This window comes from Urtica dioica, chromosome 3, assembly GCF_054948205.1.
Source record: "Urtica dioica subsp. dioica isolate 48M chromosome 3, U.dioica_male_clone48M_v1_H2, whole genome shotgun sequence".
NCBI lineage: Eukaryota > Viridiplantae > Streptophyta > Magnoliopsida > Rosales > Urticaceae > Urtica > Urtica dioica.
In genome coordinates, this window is record NC_142758.1 from 42668282 (window position 1) to 42676911 (window position 8630).

Genomic DNA, 8630 nt, shown 5'->3' on the forward strand with positions numbered 1-8630 from the left:
ACGTTTATTAATGTATTGTAGGTGGGTGTTCTTCAAATGCTGAGACCAAAGGCACCTGAGAAAGAAATGTTCACTCTCCTCGAGACACAGACGAGCAAATGTCTGTATCCCATCGACGTCGAGGGAGAAGATGCGACAGAGCCGCGAGACATCGAAGAAGAAATGGATCGAGTCGCGACTGTTGCAGAAGATGCCATCGTCGGAGACTTCGACGACGAACACGTGTCAGACACTCCACGTGTTCCTCTTGCTAGTCCGACCACTCCCGCAATGGGATCGAGGCCCACAGCGACCTCTCGCGCCGACATTCCCGAGCCCTTTGTCATAACACGGGAAATGTGGGAAGAAATGCGTTCTTCCCAAGAACAACTGCGAGCATCCCTACAAGAACTGCGAGCATCCCAAAAACAAATGATGCAGTCGCAAGGGATAGTCTTACGTGCTCTTAGCACGACCGGCCGTAGAGTTGAGCGCATGAGTGTTAACCAGGTTAGATTTTGTGACAAATTTTAGAGTTGAGTTTAAATTTAATTTAACGTTTTAAAGTTGAGTTTAAATATAATTTAACGTTTTAGAGTTAAGTTTAAATATAATTTAACGTTTGAAAGTCGAGTTTAAATTTAATTTAACGTTTTAAAGTTGAGTTTGAATTTAATTTAACGTTTTAGAGTTGAGTTTAAATATAATTTAACGTTTTAGAGTTAAGTTTAAATATAATTTAACGTTTTCGAGTTGAGTTTAAAATTTAGAGTTGAGTTTAAATTTTATTTTAACGTTTTAGAGTTAAGTTTAAATTTTTGTGACAAGTTTAAATTTTTTGACATATTTTATTACTTTGACTTTCAGCTTTCTATGTGGAAGAGGCTGAACATTTTGTTCGAGGACGCAACGGGCTTGCCTGGGGGTGAAATTCCCACGACCCAAGCTGATGGTCGTAAACGCCGGACCCCTCCTCCTCCTCCTCCTCCTCCTCCGGCGGCTAGTCAAAAGCCGGCGTCTCCATCGCATGAGGCAGAGCCGTCGTCTACGCATCGCCAGTCATCGAAGAAGTCAGAGCCGTCTTCTACGCATCGCGAGTCATCGAAGAAGTCGAAGAAGCCGTCTTCAACGCATCGCGAGTCGTCGAAGCGATCGGAGATCGGGCCGGTGACTTCTCCCAGGTTGTCGACGTCTTCGTCGAGTCCTCGTAGAGAAGACATTTCAGATAAGCTACGCCCGCTCACAACTCCTCTAAGGAAAAGACAGAAGCCACAGCTTACTCCGGCACGTCCAGATCGGCAAGTGCGACAGAAGACGTCGCGTTGGGCCGAATTCACTGATCCGACGAGGCCCAAGTATTTGGAAAAGCCGATCCCCAAGTTCAAGCCGTTGAAGGACGCGAAGCAAAAAGAGTTTGATAATTTCGTTAAGTGGTTGCGAATAAAAAAGTGGGACGGCAAGTTCATGGAGTCTGTTCGACTGAAGACGTGCGATGCAGACACGATTTTCTTCGACACGATATTGACAGAAACCAGATGGCTACATGATTCGGTACGTTATTATATAATTTCACTTTTTCCAATCAATTTAAAATAACGCTATATGTTTGTAATGTCTCAGCATATTGATGCTATGATTCACATGGTTCGGGCTCGCCAACGAGCTCTCGACGGATATCGGCAAGACGTCCGAATCATGGATTGTCGGTGGGTCCAGCACGTGTACGGCCGATTCAGAACGGAAGAAGCGAACATCAACAAGGCCATCGAGCTGGGAGCAGAGCCCGAACCCGTGGACTGGGACATGAGGGCAACTATTAGCCCGATGACTGGGTATAGGGACGCCGATATTTTGCCTTGGGATGGTGCTCGAGAGATCCTGTTCGTCGTGAACTTCCAGAACCTTCATTGGTTCACATTTCGGATCGATATCGAGGCCTGGACCATTACCGTCTTCGACTGCCAAAAGGATCTCATGCAGTCGTCGAGACATCAAAAGGACTTCACTGAGCTGATGGAGGTACGTAAAATGTTATGTTATTCACAATTATTACCTTAGAGCAACAATTAATTAAATTATAAGGGTTACTTAACATTGTTAAAATGTTTATTATTCAGACTTGGAGTCGAGCATTTGCTAGGATTGTGGCCATAGGTGGTTTCTTCAAGAACCATCCCCACTCTTACCGGGATAGTGAGCATGGTGAAATTAAGTTCACTGTGCCGACGTGGATCGTCGATGACAAGGTCCCACAATGTGCTTACAGGTAAACAATTATCTTTTTATTGACAAATTATTTTACAAGTTTGTTTATTTGTACAAAAAGTTTTTTTTACTAGTTATTTGAACTTTTTTTTGACAACTTTCTCTAAACAATTATGTTTTTATTGACAAGTTATTTTAGAAGTTTTTTTTTTTTACAAGTTTTAATTGACAAGTTATTTTAGAAGTTTGTTCTTTTTTTCAAGTTATGTTTCAACTATTTGTGACAATTTCTTTTACTTATTCTTGTGTTGTAGCGGTGATTGCGGGATGTTCGCATTGAAGTATGTCGAGCACGTAGTACTGAACGAATCATTTGACACTCTTCAAAGTGCGAATATGAGAACGTTCAGGAAGAAATGGTGCGTGGACTTATTCTACAACCACCTTATCCCGTGATTTTGTATTTTCGGATGTTTATTTTTTATCTTTTTGGTTTTCTATGTAATAGTACCTTATAAACATATTATCGAGATGGTTTGTTGACTATTGTGTTTTTTATTGTACCTTATAAACATGTAATTCAATTAAAGAGATTCACAAAAAAAAAAAAAACATAAAAAATTCACACATTCACAAAGGGTTTAGAACTCGAGACATTTGTGGACGAAAACGAGTCTTGGGAAAAAAGCGAGATGAGATCTTCGTCGTTCTCACGGAGTTGAATTGCGAAAAGGTCCATGAGACGGATGACACTCCATTAAACAAGATAAAAAGGTCACTCAAATAAACGTTAAAGTTTTAAACTTAAAAATAAAAATAACACACAAAGTCTAAAGTTTTAATCCCTCCAAGTGCATGTTTTTCTGTTATGTCCCCTACCACCACATTTCCCGCATTTTCGCTGGACGACAATCTTTTCGCCTTGAGATGGGTATCGATTAATTCTTCTTCTTCCTTGTTTACTTTTCTTCGGTCGACCGGCTTGCTTCTTTTCAACGGGTTCCGAAACTTTCATGTTTTTTTATCTCATCCGGGACATCCCATTGATCTTCATTGCCAACCGGATATATGGCTTCCTTGTACATCTCAATCCACGTCTCCTTCAAATAAAAGTCACTACATAACGAGTACACGTCCACGCTTCGATGTTGGGCTGCTGCGATAGAATGCTCGCACGGGATATTCAATTGTTGTGGTAGTCCGCAAGTGCATGTCTTCGCCATAAGGTCTACATCGAAATCACCTCTTACGTCTTTGACGTGACATTCATATAGACCAAGCCCGTACGCATTGACGAACTGTGCCTTATTATTTAGCTGTGCGAGATCATTTTGCCACGTTGGTGTCAATTTTGTGTTCAACTTGTTCGCTATCTCTTCTCGTTCAAAAAACCAAGTTTGGAGTGTGAATCGAATAAACTCGAGCATTGTCGTAATGGGAAACGTCCTCGCATTCCTTGTTTTGTTGTTGAAGCTTTCTGCGTTGTTGCTCGTCATTAGGTCGTACCTATATAAAACATAATTGATTTATATAATCAACGACATAAAAAATTAAGTACAAAAGAAGTTCTAGACTCTTACCGTTTTCTAGGAAAGAAAGCTCTGGCCCACCGATCGACACCAACTTCTTCGAGATACTTTGCCATCTCGACATCCTTACGTCTCAACTGTCTAAAATTAGCTTCGAATGCTGTTTTACTGAAGGCGTAAGCCGCATCGTAAAGTTCAACGCGAAAATGGTCTGTCTTGAACTTGTGTTGGACATTCAGTTGTAAATGATGGTAACATGCTCCGTGAGGGATACCAGGAAACACAACCTCGACACCATGTATGATGCTAACGTGACGATCGGATATGAACGCCAAATTAGGTACGTCTTCACCGATAGCTTCTCGCAATCTTCTCAAAAACCAAATCCAAGAAGCATGACACTCGCAATCTACAACTCCGAATGCAAGTGGATATAATTGTGAATTCGCATCCATTGCAATTGCGCAAAGCAATTGTCCCCCGTATTTTGTCTTCAAAAATGCACCGTCCAATGCTATGACCGGCCAACATGCTTTGAAGCCTCTACGACACGCCCCAATGGGAAAGAAAGCATACTTGAACTTGTCACCATCTTGCACAAAGTCTGTTAACGTCCCAGGATTCTTTTGCTTCAACATGTACAGCCAAGACGGTAACTTCTGGTACGATTGTTTCGGCGTACCCCGCACGTACCCAATAGCTTTCTCCCTGGATCTCCAAGCTTTCAAATACGATATGTTCACACCCCATCTTGTCTTCACTTCTTCCCTGACGTTATGCGCCGAATACTCCGCCATAGAGTTAATTGAGTACTTGTCTTTAAATACGTGACCGATGATCCATGGTGCCGCTCCTCGATGGCCCTCTGTTCGAACAACGCGCCCACATGAGTGTTTACCCTCGTACGACGTAATCTCCCACATCTCAGACCACTGCACGACACCCCTCAACCTCCACGTGCATCCCTCGTCTTTGCATAGAACATACCATCTCTTTTTCGATGAAGATTTCACTCTAAATTCGAAATTATGTTTCAAAGCGTACAGGTGGATATGTTTCTTCAGTTCATGCTTGTTTTCAAATTGCTGCCCAATATATATTTCTTCTGAGCTACCTGTTACTTTCAAAGGTTAGTTAAACAATATGTGGTTTCATATTATACTTGAATCTCATTTGAATCCACTTAAATTACCTGTAGAAGAATGACTTGGATAATGACTCGGGTTTTCCTTCACAACATCATCGGCGCTGAACTCGGGTGCTTTCCATGAATAAGGAACGATAGGTGATCCGATCATCGGAGGCTCACGCTGACATTGACTCGATGGTTCACAATGACCCGTTGGTACCGTAAACGTTTCCACAAATTCTTCATATTCTTCGGGATTGGCGAATTCTTCAAATTCTTCACCTCTACCATTGTTATCTCCGTCATATCCATCACTATTCTCTTCATCACCATCGCTACCTTCGTTTTCATCACCATTGTGTCCATCATATTCGTCACTGTTGTGATTACAATCTCTATCACGCCTGTATACTTCGTCACCGTTTCCGGCACCTTTGTACTCGTTAAACAAGTCATCGTCACAGCCACCGTCTTTGTTTTCAATTATAGGATCATTTTGTCGATCCTCGATAACAAGAGTATTCCGTCTCTTCTTCGGTTCATTGCGAGACACCATTCCAACTTCCACATCTTTCCCTTTACATACTCCTCGATACGCAATAGGTGCAATGACCTCGATCTGTTTCGGTACCAAACTTACACAGAGTGGAAATCTATTACGATATTTGTGCTTCATAAAATGCGAAACATCACCATTGTCCTTCAATACGGCAAGACCTACTGGAATTGTACCGACTGCGTATGGGACTTCGAGTTTTAAGTCGAACGCGAATCTGTCTAACTTGAACTTCTCGTATAAGAAATCTACTAACTCCGTGTACGTTATCTCTTTCGGAATTACGAATGCACGAAATTCTGCATTGGTGAAAACCCATTGGTGTCCTTCCTTCTCCCAAGTGCCGTTAATCATGACAAAAACTGCAAAAAAACAGTCAAACTATGCAAAATAAGCTTCTATATCGTACATGTTTTGGCGAAATCTCGGCGAAAGCATTTATTTCAAAGTAATAAAATATGTCACAAAATTTAAACTTGTCACAAAAATTTAAACTTAACTCTAAAACGAAAATTTAAACTCAACTCTAAATTTTAAACTTAACTCTAAAACGTTAAATTATATTTAAACTTAACTCTAAAACGGTAAATTAAATTTAAACTCAACTTTAAAACGTTAAATTAAATTTAAACTCAACTCTAAAACGTTAAATTGATTTAAACTTTTCACAAAAATTTAAACTTAACTCTAAAACGTTAAAATAAAATTTAAACTCAACTCTAAATTTTAAACTTAAGTGCCGTTAATCATGACAAAAACTGCAAAAAACAGTCAAACTATGCAAAATAAGCTTCTATATCGTACATCATCGTACAGTATCGTATACCATCGTACACCATCGTACACCATCGTACAGAATCGTACATCATCTTACAGAAAGGCATCGTACGGCATCGTACAACATCGTACAGCATCGTACAACATCGTATACCATCGTACAACATCGTACAGAACGCAATTTTTATTTTAAATTTCATCGTACAAAAATTTAAATTTCATCGTACATCATCGTATACCATCGTACAAACAAGTTAAACCCAGATTTTGGACTTTGTTTTCAGATCTGATCGATTTTTTTTGCTACATTCTATCATATACAATCATAAACTTTGTAAAAATGATTAAGTTAGTAATCTTACCCATGATTCTTTTGAAACCCGCTTAAGTAGAGAGGATTTGAGTGGATTTGAAAGAGTTTGAGCGAGTGATAAAGTGAGAGAGAAGAGTGAGAGGGCGCTGATATAGTCACAGGGGCATTTTTGTCCGATTATGGTACAAAAGTCCATTTTGGGATATTTTTCAATATTAGGGTCTAATTGAGATATTTAATGCCTTTTTAAGCCCACTTAATGAAATTTCTCTTTTATATATCCACTTACTTACCTCCAAATTTGAGGGCGAATAAATTTAGCACAAGAAACGTTTCGTCACCTTGCTTACTTGCCACGTGGCAACTTTTTAATTTTTTTAATTTATTTTTAAATTGTTTGCCTTGCTTTTACAATTTACAATCAGGTTTCAAGTCCCCATGCAGTACCAAAAGACAAAAGAGAAGAATTATAAGACAAAGAGCAAAATTGGGACAATATACCTCGTTTGTTTTCCAATGAGAATTTGACAATATTAAACGCTCAAGGGCAATGGATATGAGGAGAAAAAAATCATGATGATTTTAGTTATGTTAAAATATATATATATATATATATATATATATATATATATATATATATATATATATATATATTTGAGAGATGACTTCAGCTATGTTAATAAAATTATAATATTTGAGAGTATAAAAACAATTATATAGTCTGGTCCGTCCAATTTAAAGTAACATATATTTGATACGTTAATGTATATATGAATATGTAAACTATTTATGTATAGATATATAGTATTAAAAAAAAATTGATGACTATAAAAATAATACGAATTTCGTTTTATAATTCAATTTATATTTATATTTCAATCATCTACCTATGAATTTTGGAATGGAATCATATAAAATTTATATTGATGGTGATACTAACATTATATCGAGTGACGATGAATGAGTAATGTTTTATTACTATTTTTAATAATTTAATTTGATCAAATAAGTACATTTTTTTTTTCATATATTGTTTTCATTTTACAGGATGTCGACCACCACTGGAACAGGTGGATGCGAGGATCCCCCATAGACACCGGGATCCACCAGTTTAAAGAATAGACGGGGACTGACGACAGATTCAACTTCTAAGACAGCAAAGACAAGAGTCGTAGGCGCGAACGTAGTTGGCTACGATCTGGTGGAGTAGACGTTTTACGAGACTGTGAGACTGACAAATAAAAAGATCAGCTTATTTGCCAGCCGCATAGGGAATCGGATCCGCTCATCGATTTCAATACACGTTGATAGGTGGATACACATAGAGCTTCAGGTTGTGGAGGCTCTTCAGACCGGTATCCATGCTGGATATACTTTTGTATACACTAATCCTGAGACCCGTGAGGTACACTCAGCAGATTGATTTTGAGCCCAGATCCACGAGGCTATCATTTGCAATGGAAAATAAAATTTTGTAATGCAAATTCGAAACTAGTAAGGAAGTTCATAATAAAAAAGTTGAGGCAACTAGATCTCGCAATACACGAAACACCAAAGGGCATCATTCATGTTGGTTGGGAAAAGGCGATAGATAGGTTTGAATTAGAAAACTTTAAGGTAACATTTTTTAAATAATTTGTTAACTACTATGAGCTCGAATTAACATGATTTACGTTTTGCGGGAAATGTATGCTCGCAACAAGGAAAATAAGAACAAGAAGGAGACATTCAGGCGACAAGGGTCGATATCTTACTTGGCTCATTGTGGGGCATATGTAAGTTGTAATTTCGAAATATTTAAATTGAAATATTTACTAAGTATATATTAATGCATTCCGTATATTTTGATTAATACTTATAAATGAGGTCATATGAGACCTTGGGCTCCGCACTTGAGGCGTGGCAGCACTTTCACCAAACCGAAACTTGGGAGTGGATGACGCTAGCCGCGAAATCCCTCTATGTAAGCTGTGATATATGCATTAATTTAATTATGTTCATTACTTATTATTGATTATATGATGATATTCATTATTTTTTTTACCACATGTGTAAAGGAACAAATCCAGAGACAAGTGACTGATATTCAGCGACAAGCGGCAGATCAAGGCGAAGATGTGGGCATCGATGACGTAGAGCGGA

General features: G+C 38.7%; 1 long non-coding RNA gene across 1 annotated transcript; it reads left to right on the forward strand.

Annotated features, from left to right (window-relative positions):
• The first annotated feature begins 2133 nt into the window (after positions 1 to 2133).
• Positions 2134 to 2734, forward strand: LOC149402917 (uncharacterized). Its single transcript, XR_016296016.1, has 2 exons — positions 2134 to 2245; positions 2499 to 2734. It is a non-coding gene; the product is annotated as an uncharacterized LOC149402917 (long non-coding RNA).
• Positions 2735 to 8630: the final 5896 nt, after the last annotated feature.